General features: G+C 51.8%; 1 protein-coding gene and 1 long non-coding RNA gene across 2 annotated transcripts in view; one reads left to right on the top strand and one right to left on the bottom strand.

The window, feature by feature from the left end:
• Window positions 1-1,295: 1,295 nt before the first annotated feature.
• On the bottom strand, window positions 1,296-3,420 carry LOC124251155 (uncharacterized). The gene is made up of 3 exons (XR_006891682.1): window positions 3,330-3,420; window positions 1,795-1,972; window positions 1,296-1,690 (listed from the first exon to the last, which is right to left on the bottom strand). It is a non-coding gene; the product is annotated as an uncharacterized LOC124251155 (long non-coding RNA).
• Window positions 3,421-7,618: 4,198 nt separating this feature from the next.
• The window catches only part of PLXNA2 (plexin A2), a 212,470-nt gene continuing 201,027 nt past the window's right edge, over window positions 7,619-19,061 (top strand). The window contains exon 1 of the mRNA XM_046680898.1: window positions 7,619-8,302. The gene's annotated coding sequence lies outside the window, so the exon portion shown is untranslated. The remainder of the gene's footprint in view (window positions 8,303-19,061) is intronic.

Raw genomic sequence — 19,061 nt, forward strand, 5'->3', positions numbered from 1 at the left:
CCTTCCTCCGTTCTCCAAGGAGAGAGTTAGAGTGATGACGGCATGGCAGGGCTAGGAGAGAGGGGAGCATAGAGCCTAATTCTTGCTTTTTACAGATAGGGAACCAGAATCAAAGAGGGGAGGGGACTTGTGCCAGGCCAGGGAAGAGCAGAGGCAGGATTAGAACACAAGCCTCCTGACACCCGAGTGGGAGTTTTCCTACCTGCTTTTTTTTTTTAAAGATTTGCCCTGAGCTAATATCTGTTGCCAATCTTCCTCTTTTTTTTCCTTTTTTGTTCCTCCCCAAAGCCCCAGTGCATGGTTGTATATCCTAGTCGTAAGTTGTTCTAGTTCCTCCATGTGAGCCACCGCCACAGCCTGGCAACTGACAGGCAAGTGGTGTGGATCCCAGGAATGGGACCCCAGCTGCCCAGGCGGTAAGTGCTCAACTCTAACCACTAGGCAACCAGGGCTGGCTCTCGAACCTCTGTTTTCTGATGGAAATAGTAGTCTTTTCATTCTAATGTTGGTTCTGAGTCAATAGAAGCCATTCCAGAAAAATGGTGCTGTGAGAAAGAGAGAGAAAGAGGAGGATAAAAAGGGACAATTACTCTTGTTGATCTTTCCTTCCCACCTCATCACAACCCAGAGCATCCAACAAGTGAGTATTTTGCAAAAGGAACAATTATGAACTAAATATTAAACTGATGACGAGGGGAAATCTAGACCATCTTTCTAGGAATTCAAAACTCAGAATACAGAAAACAATGTTAAAGTGTTTTTTTTCCATTAGCTATTAATTGTTTCATGATGTGGGTGATGATGCGGCCGATTCCTGCCTGCCAAGAGCTTGTGCCATTTCTGGATTTTTCCTTTTAGACTTCAGTAGTTCACACCTTGCTCTAAATTTGCAACACTGAAGCAGGCACTGGGGTTTGCACCTGGATGTCAGGGTATTTGACTTACTGAAGCGATGTGTTTATTTATTTTCGCATGGGGCCATGGACTTTATCCTCTGCCAGCCTCCTCTCAGGGCAAGGCTCCACCCTCCTCCCCTCCCCCGACCCCCCTGCAGGGCCCTGGACCAGCCCCCACTTGTCTGGCTTGAGGCCTCACAGACTGCCCCAGCCGCTGCTCTGCACTGCCTCACAGCAGACCGGAGACAGGCCACCAGGGCCGGGTCTAGCTTTTCCAACCAGCCCCTGTTCATCACTCTCATCACACACAGGCACCGGTCCCAGGGAGGGCCTGGCACTGTGTTAGGTACGCCAGATATCAGTCAGGAAAGAGAAGTCGGAGGCCGGGGGCCGACAGAGGGAGAGCTTAATGTTCTGTCCCTGAAGAGCTTGCCGTCAGAGGCAGGAAGAAATTCTTCTGCTATCATTCTTGTCTTCCTCTCTCCCCTAATTAAGAGGAGATGTAAGTTCAATTCTGTTGGGGTTTGCAGGGCACAGATGCAATCACGGAGAAGGCAGACAGTGGTGTGTTGCTCACCCTGCTCCCTGTGGGTTCCCACAGAGACCGACTGGCATGCTTTCAGTAAGGGGTGGGGGCGGCACACACTGTGCCCAATTATCCCATTATTTTGATAGGCAGGCGTGGCCACATATGTGGCGTTGTGGGGGGCAGAGGTGACATAAGCTAGTGGACATTTGCATGTATTGGCAACTTCTTTCCTCTGGGCCAACTCTCATTGTTAAACATGCACACCCTGCAAAATAGGGGAGAATTGAGCTCATTAGTATAATTGTTTATAATAATCATGATAACAATTGCAACATGCGCTCCTTTGTAAGAGAAAATGACACTCCTGACCCTCAGTAGAACTGAAGCCCAGAGATGCTTTGCTGGACTTGCGCTGAGTGTGTGGGAGCCCTCCTGCTGCAGGGGCTCTGCGTCGCTGGCTGGTGGCTAAGAAGAGGGATGAAATGCAAGGCCTCCCATTTCCTGGCATTTGAAGTATGGACTCTCACACATTCATCACTTTCTCCTCCTCAGAAAAGGACAAAACGAGAGAAAATGGATGTCAGATAAACCTGAGTGAAAATTTTAGCCACACCACCTATTACCTGCATAACCTTGGGATCAATCACTTGACTTTCTGATGATCATCAGTTTCTGCATCTGTGAAATGGGGTGATAACACTTTACCTGGTAAGATTAGACACGTGGGGATGAGGCGTCATATAGGTAAACAGCCAAGCACTGCAACTAAAACAGGATGGACACCCAATGCATTTTATCACTTACCATTAGATAATGATAATTATAAGCAACTGAAGGGAAGTTATCATTTTGTCTAATGAAGAAACCTGGACAAAATGATCACTTCCAATTGGTTCTGAGAGTTTCTGATTTAAGGGATAAATTGTACTGGCTCTGTCTAGTCTTACTCACTCTCACCCCAGAAGGCCCTGGGTGTGCCTGCCTGGGAGACACGGAATCCTTAGAAAGCCCGGCTCCAACTGATGCTCTGAGAGCAAATGTCATCCCAACCAGGCTGGGCCATCAAAGCCAAGCAGGTTGGTACAGGGCTTCCTGGCAGGTGAGGGCTGCTGAGCAGAGAAGGACCCCCGACAAAGTGCATCTTCATAGTACCTCTCAGGCAATGAGGGCCAGTGCCATTCTAATTGCTGTAGAGTTGGGGGCGGGGCGTCTGAGGTACCTCAGCTACTCCCCCTCTTCTCTGCCTGCTTGGGAGGGTGTGGGTGCCTACGTGGACTGCCTAGCCATGAGGGCCAACTCCAGCATGGCTGTGCTTTTTGATTCCATATGAGAAAGTAACTAGATAGAATCTCTTTGGTCTGTAGCATTTTCCAACGGAGCCATGGGAGAAAAGGAGGGACCTCGAAGTGATGGAGAGATGACGCAGGCACTCCATAAGCAACGGGGTATTTCCCGAGCCCAGCTGTTTGCCCTTGAAAACTGAACAAGAGAACGAACCGCAGAACTGTAGTTACCACATTGAGAAGTAGGTTTGACTCTGGAAGGAACTTCTAGAGTTTAAGACAACATCCCCGTGTACTTGTACAACACTTTCTGATTCACACTCAGTATCTTGTTTGATTCTTGTGAAGCCGAGTATGCAGGGCCATGGATATTATTTCACTTCACAGATGAGGAAACTGAGACACTGAGAGGCTTAGCTGGAGATTTCATGACCAAATATGTAGTGTCTCCATTTTTGGAGTCTCTTAAAAAAATAAGGGAGGAAGGCCCTTTCTCAGACCTTCAGTGCCAGACACAGAGCAGCAGCAGAAGCCAGGAGCCTGAGCTGACCCCTGCCCACCCCGTCCATGCCTGAAGCCCAGTGGTCCACGCTTGCTCCCTGTCCTCTGTAGCCTTCTTACCTTGCACATGCAGGATTCTTGCAAATTGTTCCAAGGACCTGTTTCAGGAGGTTTAAGGCTGCAGTTTGCTGGGCCTCACAGAGAATATTCTTCTCCCAGAGCAACATTCTAGATGGAAGGACAGAGGGAGGGAGGGTTAGGGAAAGAGGGCAAGGTACACAGAGACTTCAGCTCCATTTGTGGGAGGGTTAGCAAGAAAGGATTGAAATCCGCCCTTGTTTGATGTGGATCCTCAACAGGCCTGCTACTGTTTGAAACACATAGGAGAATGGGATTTGGGAAGGGATAGGAGGGGAGGACAGCAGAGGGTGATGTCTTCATGAATGGTGCTGGGAATCCTGGAGCAGGTGCCCTGGTGCTGTGTCCTGGTCCCCTGTCCCCACTGCCCAGCCAGAGGCCGGCCACTCTGGCATCTCAGCAGCCTCCCCTTTCATTCATGGGACTTGGCCTGCACACTCCAGCCTGGCCATCAGACCAATCCCTTTGCTCTCAACGAGGTGGGGGGTAGAGAAGGTTGCCTGACAGACACTGCTGGGTGAAGGTGAGGCACAGCATGGGAGACAGAAGGCCCCACCCACAAGGGGAACATGTCCCTGCCTTGCGATGTGGAAGTCAGGGTCAGGGCAAGTGAAAGATGATACGCATCTTAGAGCAGAGATAGATCGAGCTGGTGGTGGCATCAGTGGTCTCAGCTTTGGGAACCACAGGCGAGGCTGGTAAGAGACCTATACCACCCAAAGATCCCTCACTGCTGACACTGACATGCAGGAGCCCACTCGCCTCCCGACCACAGGTCCAGGCACACAGCCTCCCAAACCCAGCCCCCATCCCACTCAAGGCTCCCTAAATATATGCGCGAGCACACTTGCAGGCAGCATTCCCATGCTAACCACTGACGGCTTGCCAGCCTCCACCTCTGAAAGGAGCAGACCATGCTGAAAGGCTGCCAAAGTGTGGCTGGCTTCCAGCACCAAAAATACCTCCTGTGATCCGAGGGGCTACCGTACTGGCATCTATTTGTGGGGCTGGAACTGCTGCTGTGACAGAGAGAAGACTTCCCCTGGGGATCGGCTGGTTGCCCATTTGGGCCTATTCTCGCAAAGTGTAAGGCTCACTTTCAAGGGCCTGAGGAGGCCAGCTCAGCTAGACTTGCCCCCACCAGAGAAATACTCATTTCTCCCAGGCAAAATTCAGTTCATTCTAGAATGCTGCTGTCCTGTTCTTTCCCACTTCTCTTATCCTCTTCTCTAAGTCATTCATCCAGTGACAAGCAAAAAAGAGGCCTGGGGCCCAGGAGAGCAATGCAGTAGCCACAGGCAACTTTGTAAGGATGAGGTTCTAGGAGTACCATGACCAGCAGAGGTGGGTAGGTTGGGGTAGAGAGGAACTCTGTTGAGCTTGCTAGGATTTTCCAAAAATGAGGATTTGGCATAAGAAAAACACATCCCCATCCATCCATCCATCCATCCATTAATTTGATAAGTATTTATTAAATGCCCACTACTTGCCCAGAACTGTGCTGGGCTGCAGCCATCCCTCCTGATGGAAATGAGGATGGAATGCAAGGCACTGGCTAAGGCTTGATGAGTCCCCAGGGGCCGCGGGTTTGACATCAGCTGGACAGGATGAGAAAGAAGACATCAAAGTTCAGATAGATGCCAGAAAACTCGAGTCCCTGAAAGACAGACAGGTCCGAGGGTATGGAACCTGTTGAATTATTGGTATGATTTCTTAAAAAATATGTGTGGAAGAAATAATCATGTACTGTATACAATTCCATTAAAGAGAGAAATCTAATAAATTTGCTCCTAATAAATAATATTTGTGGAATGAAGGAATACCCAGTGATCAAAGGGATATGGTTATTTGTGATTATTAAAGACCAAAGCCTCATGTATATTGCCATTGCCTCAGATGATGTTATATCTAAATACAAACCGTGAACCTGAGCTCTTTTTTTTATTCCCAAGAGACATTTTTATAATTGTGTACTTAACTGATAAGATCCATATTTGTTCTAGCCTCTTAGGACTGAAAATATGAACAAATCTCTCCATTTTAATGATACTATTAATTCTTTTACCATTTTTACAAGTATCTATTTTAATTCCCTCAACTGTCTGAAGATTGAAGGTAGAAATTTCAGTCTTACAGATGGACAAACTGAGGCCCAGTGGTATCAAGGGGACTTCATCCAGGGTGCCTTCCAGTAGACCAGGTTAGCGTTCTGCCCATTCTTATGGCGAGTGTGGGTACTCCTAGAACCTCACAGGACTCAGATCTCAGACCACGCTCAGTGGCAACATGGAAATTGGGTAACATTGTGTCATGCTGTCTGTCTTCTCTCTCTCCTCCTCCCTGTCTCTTCCTCTCCCTTTATTTGGGAAGGGCAGGAGAGGCTGGGAGTGAAGGGTAGCTGAACGGAGAAGTCTGTTTCATTTTATCCTTCCTCATTCTTCATTCTAGGATTTATTTCTGGACCACAGGTGGGAGACTGGTATTAGAAAATTATTTAAATTGCATTATAATCTTCCCAAGACGTGATTAAATTGAGGCAGGGAGAAGAGATGTGACCTCTCCCAGGGTCACACAGCTCTTGATTTAGAACCAGAAGGTCCTAATTTTCAGCTTCCAGCTTTATCAGCTAGATATTTCCAACCCTAACGCTGGCTGTCTTAGGTGTAGCTGGCCAGACCCATGCTCCATGTATCAAACAAATGGGAGAAATTTGTTACAAAATCTTCAACATCTTCTTCAAATCATCTTCCTTAATAAATTGTGGTTTAGATTCTGTCTACCCAGAGATAAGAGGGAAGACTAGGCTGTCTGGATGGGGAGACAAGATCTATTTATGAAGAGAAATAAATAATAATATAGGGTAACGTATGATAATTCCCTGGAGGGGTGCCAACAATAAATGCTAAACAAGTTCAGAGAAAAGAACAGGTTCGGATCACGGAAGACAGCTTAGACAGATTCTTTGTGGCTCCACAGGACCCTAGGGATAACCAGGGAAAGTCACAGGCAGACAAATTTCAGCTAATTACCATGAAGAACGAACTCTTGAAGAGTTAGCTAACTTCTGTAGGTAAAGCAAAGCCCAGATTTTTCCCTTTCTGGAATGAATGGACGATTGTGCAAGACGGGTCGACCCGTGAGTCTAATTTTTTTTTTTTAAAGGATCCAACCGCACTGAGAATTTCATGCGACTCCCTGTAGGGTTTCGGGAGTTAATTTTTTTCTATTTATATCACTGAGGACTGTGGCCACCAGAGGGCAGTAGAGGGAGCTTATCGGAATACTTCGACGTGCTGAGTAAACTCGCGGGTGCTCGAATCGCGAGCTTGGACTACGCAGACCCCGCGAACTCGCTGGGGTCTAGTCTGCAGGCCCCTTTCGGAAAGCCGCGTCCAGATGCTGCGGAGATGCTGAAACTCTATATGGCACGGAATCAACGGTCGTAAAAGCACCCAGGCATTGCCGTCCGGAATCCAGAAACCTCTCACCTTAGGTTATTAAAATAAGTTATCTTACCGCCACCTCTCTGATTCCCCTGCCAGGCAGCCTCCCTGGATCCGGACATAGAAAGCTCCCGTCTGGTCCCCCTCGCTTGCCAGGTGCCCAGAATCTCTAATAGAGCTAGAAGCTTGAGATTCAGAGCAAAGCTTCGCTTTGTATTATAAAAATAACAACAACTTCAAACCTCATTTGACAGCTTGTTGGCTTTTTGACATTCACGAGCAGAGGAAATTTGCTCCCACAAATTTCGAGACCCCCTTCTCAACCTCATCAGGCAAGGGTGGTTCCTCCCCACTCACCCCTCACTCAAATGAAAGATGAAGAGGGCAGCGTGCAGGATGTGCGTGGTGACAGGTGATGCTAAGGGAGAGGAAGCCCACGTCCCCACTGCCCTCACCCACCCCTCCTGCGTCCTGAGCTCCCCGCACCGGGGCTCGCGAGGCCTCGACCCGAATCCCTAGGCCTTGGCAGGATTTTCGTTACCCCCTTGGCCACTTAAGGTGGCCGGTGGGTCCGGGCAGAGCTGAGTGCAGGGCGGGTAGCGGGGCGGCCTCCAGATGCCAAACCTGATTCTCCTTTGTTGACAGCTCGCGGAGGAGGAAGTCTGGGCGGGCGGGGGCGGGGGCGGGGGCAGGGGGCCGGCTGCGGCGGGCGGTGCCAGCGGCGGGCGCGGCCCCGGCCCGGGCGGGCGCGGCCGGCAGGGAGGGGGTTAACGCGCGCGGCCTCTATGATAATGAGCTGCATGGTAATATAGGGAGGCCGGCGCTGAGGGCTCCGCCGCCGCCGCCGCCGCCGCCACCGCGGGAGCCGGAGCTGCCGGGCGGAGCGGCGTCCGCGCCAGACTGGAGCGGGAGGGCAGCTGAGCGCAGTTGCTGGGAATTTTTCAGCCGGAAGGGCGAGCGATCCAGAGAGAGACCCCGAGAGCTGGGGAGCGGTGGGGAGCGCGAGCGGCGGAGCCAGCGAGGCAACCCTCGAATTAGATCTAGAAAGCCAGGTTCCCGGAGGAAATGGGACTGAACGAACCGGGGAGCAAGAAGGGAAGGAAGCGCCGGGATTGCTGATGTCAGAGGAGCCCGGAAAGTCGCGCTGGAAAAATCTGAAGACAGCCGGGGCTCTGCTGCTTCCCAAGGAGAGACACCGCCAGCCACCCCCACACGCCCCCTCGGCGCCTCCGGGTTCCCCCCGCGAGCGGGCGACAGCGCCTGGCGGGGCTGCTGCGGGGCGACGGAGGACGGAGGGGCGCGCGGACCGGAGACCGAGGGGCCACTTCAGGAATACAGATAAGTGGCTGGTGGCTTGACGTGGATTTTAATGAATTTGGACTCCATGTGGATTTGGTCGTCCCCGTGATTGCGAGCTGCGGGCAGTGAGAGGGACGGCGCGCCGCCCTCGGCAGCCAGGGGCCGAGGCGGACAGACTGGGCACGGAAGGACAGACAGACGTCGCCGAGCTGGGTAAGTCGGCGGCGCCCCCTGCCCACCCCCCAATCGCGCTCACACCCCACGGCGGCTCCTCCCGCGCCCGCCTCTTTGGGGTCCCGGCCCCAGGCACCGGGGCTTGGCTGCGGCGGCCGAGTCCCCGCGCGGGTCCGGCCACTTTCGCGGGCCGGAACGCGGCGCGCGCGCGTGTGCGGGCGGACTCCCAGCCGCCGCCTCCCGCCCTGGGCTTCCCGGCCGGCACCGGCTTCCCAGCCACCAGCCTCCCGCCGGCGGCGGTGGCGGCGGTGGCGGCGGCGCTCCGCGGCGCGCCTCCACCGCGCACCTGCCGGCGCTCTGCGGCTTTGGGGACCATAGGGGCGGCGGGGCTGTCCCGACAGCTGGAGCCCAAAGCGGGCCTTGGTGTCACGAGCAAGAGAGCCCAAGGCCACTGCCGCCAGCGCTCGGTTTGGGGGCGTTCACTCGGGTGCTGGAGTCCCTGGCGGCCGCAGGCTGTTCCTTCGGATCAGGGGACTTGGGAATCGAAGGGGAAAGCATCATTTGCGCGGGTTCCATGAGGCTCAAGGAGGAATTCCAAGGCACAGAAAGGGGATAAGTGTACTCCATGCCCTCCTATGTGCTCCCTCGTGATGAAGCACCGATCAGTACCATCCCCTGGTTTGAGCTGCACGAGAGGGTTGTGGGCTGAAGTAGGAGCTTGCCCAGGGTCCCAGAGGCTCCATATGAACCATTTGAGAATATTTCCCTCCAATGTGCTCTTTCTTGCCACCCCCCCCCCCCCACCCCCCCAGCCACAAGTGATGTAGGGATCTTAGAAAATTCTGGTTCTTTTTATCCACGCCACAGGTAGTGAATGTAAATGTTAATCATGGTGTGGGGACAAGGAGAGAGTCACCAAAAACTGCCATTTCAGGTCTCTGACAAATGTCCACCTGTTTGGCATGACCCCTGCTCTCAGAGAAGCTACCTACTCAAACTCAGCTCTGAGTGAATGGAGATAATTAGGGAGAGGGGGAGCTGGGTAAAAGACTTGGGGTTCTGGGTCAGTTCAGAGTCTAGAAATGAGAGTCCCATTGGGTGGGCAATGGAAATCTGATCAGGTCTCCTGTTGGAATCTAAGATCCTAGGGTAACAGTGGCATTTCAGTAGTCGGTATGCAAGGGATACAACGACAGGATGAGTTTGAGGGAGCAGGGCTGCGAGTTATTAGCTCCAGGCAATGGCTTGGGGGTCCAGCAGCTTGGAGGAACCCACAGAAATTTTGGGACCCTCTCATCCCCTTCCTTGTATTCACAAGCACAGTGGACAAGGTTTATGAGCGGCAGACTCAGATGAGTATCAGAGCTGGGCTGGACGTTTGGGGAGCAGGACTCAGGTTCAGCTCTCCCACTCCTACACAATAGCAGGCTCCTGTCTTGCTGGGCTTCTTTCCCAGACCTTGAAACTTCACTCTTCCCACTGGGCAGGCTTTAGATTCTGGGGCCTTCAACAGAGTGACAGAGCCTGGGCAAGAGATAGCTCTGGCGGGAAGAATTCAGCTATTCCTAATTGAAATGCACAACTTTTGTGCGATCACCCCAGAAAGCTCCTGGAGTTGCTAGCAGCCCTCTCGCCTCTGACCTCCTGGCAAGAAGAGAGAAGAATTCATTAACTTCCCCCTCACCTCACATAGCACCATTAGAATTAATTACCTGTGATCTCTCCTCCTTGGCCTGGGGGGTGGGGAGGTGGGGTGAGGAGAGAGGGTAGGGAACCAAGAAGACTGAGAGAGCAATCTGTCAAGATACCCTAGCGAGGTGGTTTTTCTTTTCCCTTCTTCCACCTGGCATCTCCGCCTTTCATCGCGACCCGTCCGCATACCAGAACTTGCCCTCGCTGCCAGCATTACCCGAAAGAGCTGTTCCCCTCCGTCCCTCGGCCAACCCTCTTCAGGGACCAGCTGATAAAGGGAGGGCAATGCAGACTGCCCTCCCTGCTCCCTCACTGTCCTCAGCAAATTGCATTAGGATGGGGCAAATTGGCTCGCAAAGCAGTTAAATGGAAATGACATTTGGAGCGATGTGCAGTGGAGATGCCGCTGAGGAACAGCAGGATCCAAAGTGGTAAAGTGCCAGAAGGTCTCCTCTGCCCGGGGACCACGAGCCTGGCCAGGGGATCCCACCTGGCCCTTCTCTTTGACAGGACATAAGGATGAGGGTACCTCGCAGCCTAGAGCAGGGCAGGGGGCCCAGGTGGCCTTTCAGCTCAAGTCTAAATGAAGAATAAATGGTGGTGTCGCATGTCTATCCCCCAAAAGAAACCATGTCATTACAAGGTTGGTGACCCCCTTTCGGAGCTGGCCTGAATACCCACCCCCATCCCCAAAGTGCCAGGGAACATGCACCTTCCAGCCCCCTTGACCATCAAAAGCTGCAGGTGTGGATGCAAAAGTTCACCATCTGTTGTTCTAGAGTCTGTGCTTAAAATGAGGTTAAAAAGAGGTGCTCAAAGAACAGCTACTTCTCTCCTAGGCCCCTTTCCTGGTGACAAATACTTCTGATGAGTTCGCTAATCTTTATTTCATGGGCATGTTACAAGAAAGCACACGGGCGGGAGGGAAAACCAGTGACACAGTTAAATATACAAGGCAGCAGCTGGCAGCAGCCTAAACTCGCCAGTTCAGGTACTATGAAATATTTATGGTGCTGGAGTCGTCACGGTTTGGGGGTGTTATAATCTCTATCTTGCCTCCTTTTCTATGGCAGCCTCCCCAAGATATGGGGTTTGGCGTGTGGGGAGGCGATTTCTGTCTCCAACAGCAACACTCCCCCCAGCCCCCAGCTGTCTCCCTACATTGTCACACAGCTGTCTCCACACACACAGACTGGGGCCCAATATACTTCTGTCCATCAGGGCAAATGGAGAGGCAAGGAGCTCCAAGCCAAGCCCCCCACCCCCACCCCCACCCCCATTCTGACCATAAAGAGACTGGAGCATTGTGTTACAGTCTGTTAACTGCAAATAATTCAGGACCGTCCACAGGGAAACTAGTAGAAGCAGGCTTTGCAGTGCTGTTGCTTTACAGCTCATGTGCACACCCCCTGGCCGCCATCACTACCACCCTCCCCCAGGGGCAGTCTGCTATCAATTCATTATATGTGAATATTCTGTTTTTCCCCTTCACATATGCTCAGTTCAAACAATGATGGATGGAACTGATTCCCTTATGGGAAACAGTTTTTTCACTTAGTTACAAAGATTTCATGCCTGATTAGAGTAAATGAGGGGTGGGTGTGCGTCCTCTTCTTCTTTGGTCATTTCTAAAGGTGAGCCCCATGGAGACAGAGAGAGGCAGTTCCTCCTGGGGTCAAACAGCTGGTCCCAAGGGCCGGGGAAGGATGGATGGTAAGAACAGGACACCCCCTTTCTCCTCGGCTTAGTCCTCAGGCTCCCGGGGGCCCCATTCCCTGGCATTGGGGCATATGGAACCTCTTTATCTAGCTCCACACTCTTCCATCTGGAATTTGAGGACAGCAATAGAGGCAAGAAAGTTCTTTGTTGAGGAGTAGGGTCCCTACTGGGTAAGAGTGCACGGAGAGGAGGAAGGGAGGGTGAGAGCTGGAAGGAAGGGCTTAGGCCTGAGCAGTGAAAAGTTCCCCGCTCCGGCAGTTGGTTAACCATTAATGCCCTGCCCTGCCCTGGCCCTGTCTCCCTCCTGAGTGGAAGGATATCTCTCAGAAATCTGGAGAATCAGCAGGAGTTCTCCCCTGTCCCCTCTCGCCCCAGCAGAGGATTTGCTCTGTCTCTGTCTCCTCTCCAGGCTCAGTCCTGGTCCCCACTCACCTTTTCTCTCCCCCTTCCCACCCCCTGCCAGCTGTTCCTTCACCCGGGCATTGCTGGTTGGTTGTTTGCATGGTGGGATGCATGGCAGAGGCGGGAAGGAGGCTGGATGGTGGGGAGCATTGACTGAGGGGAGTGAGCTGCTGTCACCCTGGACTCCAAAGCCAGAGCCCCAAGCACAGGTTATAGGCTGCTTCAGACATTGATGTTAACTCATGAGGCCCAAGTGTGCTTGGAGGACGGGGTTGGGGAGGGAGTTTTTGCCAAAGTTCCGTTCCTGGAGGAACGCTTGGTTGTCCTCGCATCTCTCACTGGGGTCTGGCTTTGGGTCTCTGTTTTGGCCCGCTGAGATGAGGCCATTTGATCCAAGGCCTTGTCAAAGCATTTCCAGCTCATCACACCTGGCGCCCTGCACTTCAGAAAAAATCAGCAGATGGACCAGAGATACAGTCCAAGATGCAGGAGCGAAGGCACACGTGGGCAGATCCGAGTCAAAATGTAGAAACTGTCACGCATAAAGGGAGAGAGGCAGGCAGACAGAAAAGGAAGATAAAGACAGAGAGACTGACAGTGTGCACGGAGCAGAAGGAGCCCGGAGCCAAGATGGCAAAGAGGGGGAAAGAAGGTCCACGCAGAGGGGGTTCTCCTCATCCCTCCTAGGCAGGGGCAGGCTCCCCAGGACTGAACTGGGAAGCTGAAGTAGCAGGTTATCTCCACTAGAGGGGACTCTTGAAAACCAGGCTTGGCCCTCAACCGTGGCTTTTGTGCTCTTTTTTTTTAGAAGAAAAAAATAGATGAGATATATTAGAAACTCTCAGCTGTCACTACCCAGAGACCACAACTGGTTGGGTCCTTTTCCCAGTGGGACCTCTGGGCCCCTGTCTGGTTGCAGGGGGAATGGGAAAGGCGCCTGCAGCATTAAGCAGAGGTGCGCTGGGTTGTGAGCAGCTCAGCGAAGGCCTGTCTGGACAGGATGCGTCTGGGGGTGGGAGGAGGTGGGGGGACGCATTCTCCAGTTGGCAGGCAGTCCAGTAGGCTGGCTGGCCCTTTATCAGCAATACAAGTTTTTGGCCCATCCCTAAGGCGCCTTCACACCCTCCCCTTCTTCCAGCTCCCTCAATGTGGATTTTCAAAACACTCTCAGGTGGAGGCAAAACTGCTCCTGAGGAGACTTTTTTAAACAGACCTTTCAGGAACTGAATGCACGTCAGCGTTGTTATCACTGGTTCCATCTTTGTCTTCATTTTCTCTGTGGGAGCCTTTCTCTGAATGATAATTCCTCCTTTCATTTTAGCAGAGGACAATCTGGAGCGAGCGCAGAGTCCAGAGGCTTTTCTCATCTGAGGAGATAATAACTGTCTAAAAGGGATACGGAAGAAGATTGGAAGTTTTGGGAAGGGCAGGGGGCCAGAAAGTAGCATCTCTTCAGATCTGAGACCATCCTCTGATATTTAATCTGGGCTCCCCTTTGGCTCAGATGTACCTGGGGTCGAGCAGAGAGGGAAGGGAGGAGAGAGAAAAGAAAAAAGAAAAACAAGATGAATGTGTCATGTTATGAAAGTTTAATCCTGCTTTTCCTGGGCTAGAATTACTTTCAGAACGAGAGATAAAAGGCAGTGGGAGCTGCCCTTGGAAAGTTCAACCTGTCTTTGAGAAGGAAGAGGGGGAGGGGTCCTGGGGCTCAGAGTGAATAGGCGGTGGATGAACCTCTCTCCTCTGTGCCCCCCAACACACATGTTCTCTATGAAGCTTGGAGAGAGAGGACAGCAGCTTCTGACAGAGGCCTCTCCGCTGCTTCTCTGCACTGTCTGGGGAATTCAACTCCCAAGCTTTTTCTTTTTTGTATTTAAACAGCCTCCCTTCCCACCCGAGTTTCTTGTTTGGGTATGAAAGGATAGACGAAAGAGGGGTGAGGAACAGCTGAACACGCCCTTCAACTGTGATCTTCACGTCTGAATTGTTACACCACACTTCTTGTCCTTGCACCGAACCAAATAGGAAGACCCTGAAAGCAGGAATTGGAATCCATTTAAGTTGAAACAAATAGAAATCGATCACTTATGTAGTGCTAAGAATGTTGTAGCTCCTAGTATAGAGATGAAAAAGCAGGAGATCCTCCCTTTGAGAAACTTACCGAATCCTGGGGGCCGGGAGAGTTACATCAGCCAAGTACACTCAAAGAACTTGAGTGTAAGCAGAATGGAGTTTACAGTGTACTGGGGGTTCAGAGGAAGTGAAGGCACAGAAGCTTCTGGAAGCTTTTGCTCTAGTCAGTGGAAAATGTAGATTTCCAGGAGAGAGACTCAGGTGACTGAGAAGGTCACAGTAGCCTGTCAAGTTTGACTACCACTGGCACATTCCTCAACCTCTCAGAACTACCCCCAACCGTTTTTTTCCTCATTCTCCTCTGGATTTTAAACTAACACTGGAGTGGTTTTCTATTGTCAACATCCTAGAGCAGGATCGCCACGTTGCACACTCCCGAGGGGCTCCTGCGTTGTATTCTATGTAAATTGCATCCCTTTCCGGTCCCCTAGAGCTGGCAGCGTGGAAGCCAGTGTGGCTCATCCGGAAAAGTTATTCCTCATCTGTATTCACGTCTAAGTATGCAGAACCCTGCTGTTAATGCACCCACTCTTATCTGAATGGATTCATTAAGTGGATCAGACTGGAAAGAAAAAAATTCGTATTTTACCCCTACACCTGTGCTGAGCAGGAGAGCCTGCTCCACCAGCCGTCTCTGCCGTGTTGGCTACGTAGAGAAGGAACCACTCTCTTTTAAAGTTTCTGTCCAGAAGGAAGGCAGAGGAGGATTAAGGGAGGGAGGTTAGAAGGAGGCAGATTTCGCTTCAACTTAAAAACTGTCTCTAATCCTTTAATGAAAGGTACTGCTCTCCTTGTACTTTGAAGTGTTCAAATGGAGTCTGGTGGGGGGACCCCTGTACTGGGATTGAGAGAGCTGAGGGCGTGCTTGAGCTTTAAGAGGACTTGAAGACTTTTTTTTTTTGAGGAAGATTAGCCCTGAGCTAATGTCTGCCACCAATCCTCCTCTTTTTTGCTGAGGAAGACTGGCCCTGAGCTAACATCTGTGACCATCTTCCTCTACTTTATGTGTGGGATGCCTGCCACAGCATGGCTTGCCGAGTGGTGTCATGTCCACACCTGGCATCTGAACTGGCAAACCCCGGGCCACTGAAGCAGAACATGGGAACTTAACTACTGCTCCACCGGGCCGGCCCCAGAAACGCTTGAAAGTCTATGCTTTCAAGAAATATGTGGGGAGATATATATATAGATATATTTCTGAAGAGAGTTTATGACCTTCCCCCCCTCCATGTAAAGAACCACTAGACTCTAGTCTCCAAGGCCTTTTCCTACCCTCAGTTTCTGTTTTCTGTTCTGGTTGCAGAATGGGGGCTTCTGATGAGGAACTGTAACCCCAGTGCCTCCCCCGCATCCTGTGGTGGCAGACCACACTCTCAGAGTAAACAAGGGAAATCCAGGGACAAGACGGGCTCAGAATATCAGGGAACCCAGGTGTTGTCATTGCTCTGCAACTATAGACAAGTCGTTGAATCTCTCTGAGCAGGAGGCAGGCCACAGGGCTCCTCTCTTTAAGGGAGAGGGGGTGGAAGGTTCAGGAGGAGAGGAAGGGATGGGGACAAAAGCCCTGCCTGCCCTGTCAAGGCAGGAGGGCCAGCGGGCAGACAGAAGCGGCACAAGGGATGTTGCCGCTTTGAAGTGGTTTCCTGCTTCGTGAAAGCGAAAGCCCTCGGCTGGGCTGGGTAAATATTACGTTGCCCTCTGACCTCCCACCTCCCCTGACTGCTCCCCAGCTTCCCATTTTTTTCTCCGGAGCAACAAAGGTACCTGAGGGAGAAGAGCCTATTTTCTGAACTTTAGGATCCTCTGGCCAAAGCCAGACAGGAAGCCAGGCTCCTTCCGTGTCCCCAGAGAGGAGAACCCTCTTCTGGGTCAGCAAGCTCTACCCCGTCCTCAGTCCCCGCTCCACATTGGTGAGTGGTGGTGTTTTCCAGGAGAGAGGCAGTCAGGATTTCACAGTCCCCTGACAAGACTGTCCCCCACCCTCACCCCAGCTACCTAGACCTTCCTGACGCCTCCCTTGAGTGTGGAATGAAACCCACACCCCCGGGGTTTCTGCTAGGCAAACACCCGCCTGAGGTTTCTCCGGAAATTAACAAAATTCAAGTCTATTGCCCTACTCGGAGTGACCCCCAGGGTGTGAAGCCTTCTTGGCTTTCTGGGCCCGAGGACCCAGCTGTGAGAGACTTAGAGAAAATGATCTGAACTTCATGTGGAGCTGGGAAGCCACACCTGGCACCTTTGTGTGGGAGGTTCGGGTCCTACTGAGAGGGGTCAGAACAGATGGTCAGGAAGAGCCTGGTGTCAGAATAGGGTCCTAACACACAGGAACAATGAGCAGCTCTTCCCTCTTCCTAAAAGATTTCTCACCTGCTGGCCAGTGTCATCCTCTGTTTGCTCCCAGGTCACAGCAGGGAGACGAGAGGAGCCAGAAGACACTCTGGGAGAGCTGGCTCCTCCCCCTTACCTGGCACCTCAGTTTCTCCGTCTATACAGTGGGGTTGAATGCTTCTCATGACTCCCTAAGCGCCCTTATTTGTCTTTGTTTCTGGAGCCAGGCATGGGAAGACAGTGTGAGGGAATTCGGGAAAATGACAGTTGTTGCAAACGTGCAAAACTGTTCTAAAATTTAGAGCAGGAATAAAGCCGAGCTAGGGATGTTTTTCTTCTCTGTCTCTGTCTCTCTCTCTCTGAATTGTTTGGAATTTTCTGAGAAAAATAAGATTTTATTTAAAGAAAATCTGTGAGCTAAAGATTTTTATATATACAAATAGATAAAAGGCTGAAGACTCAGTGGAGACTTGGAAGCTGAGAGGAAAGCCGTGGTGATCTGGAATCGGAGCTGCATGCATGGCTCATGGTTAGCATTTAACCAGTGGGGCTGGAATTTGAATTCTGAACTTGCTACCCTTGGGGTTTTGATGCCTAAAGAAGAGTAGAGATGAGCGGTACTGTCCTAGAACTGGTGAGGTGGCATTTTTCTGAGAGGTAAGCTCCGCATGGCAGGGGGAAGGGGCAGATGTCATGGGCTTCTGGGTGCATGCTTGCAATAAGCCTAGCCTCTCTCCTGCGGAGAGCTCCTCGGAGCATGGGTGTGAATGGGGCCGACAAAGCAGGAAGAGCATCAGCAGGAACTGGATCCCTGAGCCCAAGCAGGACTGGAGCTCAGGGAGTGGACCTTTGGCCAGTGCTCATCATTAGTCAGAACGCTGATCATTAGTCAGAACATAGCAGGAAGTCTGGGGAGACACATCAGCTGTCTTCTGCCAGCCCCTGAAGCTCCCCCACAGCCCTCCCAGCTGAAGCACAAGGGGCCCTGTCCCTTGTTGGAAGTGCAGAGCGTGGGAAGGTGCCTCTGAGAGGAGAGAGCCCTGTGCACTCAACAGGACTGTCCTAGAGCCAGCTGTGGAAATGGAGTGTGACAAACTACCTCGATTTTCTTTTCTAAGTTATTAAGGAAGCCGTTTGAATTACAAAAGAAGTAGGCATTAGACGGAGAATAGTTGGGAAATGTTTCTGAGTGTTTGATAGCAGCTTTTACCCAGGTCCACACCGGGTCCAGACTGGACGAGTGGATTGCCCTGAGTCACACAGCCAGTGGCCATTCGAGGGTCTCCGTTTGAGAGGAGGTTTGTGTGTCCCAGCCTAGCCCAGCACACTCTCTTGATCTGCCCACTTAGCCACCTTCTCTTTCCAGTCTCTTGTTCTCCGACTGGACAGGTGGTGCCCAGCGACCTCCCCACCCTCCCACCCCCTCTCTCTTGGGTTTGAGCAGGCAGGCACCTCACAGTGAGGCGCAGTATTCCCCAAGAACTGACCTCTCCCCCTCTCTGCCACTCTGCTGGTCCTTAGGACACACCGACTGCCTCTCCATGGCCCTGGGCGGTGTGGTGTAGAAAGGCCCCCCTCTGTTAAATAGCTCCAACCAGCTTTCTTCCATCCACAGCAGGCCTTGCTATTTGCACAGTCAATGGTTCTGGCAAGGCCAAGCCGCCCCTCCCTCCCCAAGAGGCACAGTGGGCACTGTTTGTGTTTCCGTCTCTATAGACTCAGCATTCACAACTTGAAGAGGGTGAGACAATGACCCAAGCAGCTGCCTGCAGACTGTGCGCCTGGGAGGCTGCCGTGGAGCAAGAGACAGGGAGTGTCCGGCCAGACAGGGTTTGTGCACCATGCACCTGGGAGCTTTCTCAGACCGACATAGAGAGGACAAGAGGCAGAACTGGGATCTCGAGGATCTCGTCCAGACCACCTGATTGGCTTCCGCTGCATGCCCCCAGCTTCCTTGGCCAAGCTTTCCACTAGCTGTGTAGTCCCTGGGGGCCGGGAGGACAAAGTAGGGCCCTGGCTCCTGAGGAAGCAGCCATTTCTGGCCTGAGGACAGGAAGAAGCAGGACACTTGTCCAGGTAGAGAAAAACAGGCAGTTTCACCAGCACCTGCCCAGGTAGAAGAAAGGTACATTACTTGCAAGGAGATTGAAATTGGCACAAATAGTTTAATTTGATTGATCAAACATTTATTGAATATCTACTGTGTGCCAAGTATTATGGGAGGGAGGCAAGTCTCTCTCCTGGCTCTTGAGGAGCTTATAGCATTCCAAGGGAGAAAGGGAACGCACACAGATAATGGTCATACAAGTTCAATAGAAGTATTGCAGGAGGATAGACTAGAGAGACATCCAACCCCAGAAGGAGCTATTTAGAGAGGGAATGAGCTCTACGTCATTTGGGGAATTCAAGCAGAGGTTGGAAGATGATGACCAGGTCTCAAGAAGGGATTCCTCTGTGAAGCAGAAAGGTGTAATAGGTGATGGCTGAGACTCCCACCCGTGTCCAGATCCGCTAACCTTGAGTC

Source organism: Equus quagga, chromosome 13 (genome assembly GCF_021613505.1).
Source record: "Equus quagga isolate Etosha38 chromosome 13, UCLA_HA_Equagga_1.0, whole genome shotgun sequence".
Taxonomy (NCBI): domain Eukaryota; kingdom Metazoa; phylum Chordata; class Mammalia; order Perissodactyla; family Equidae; genus Equus; species Equus quagga.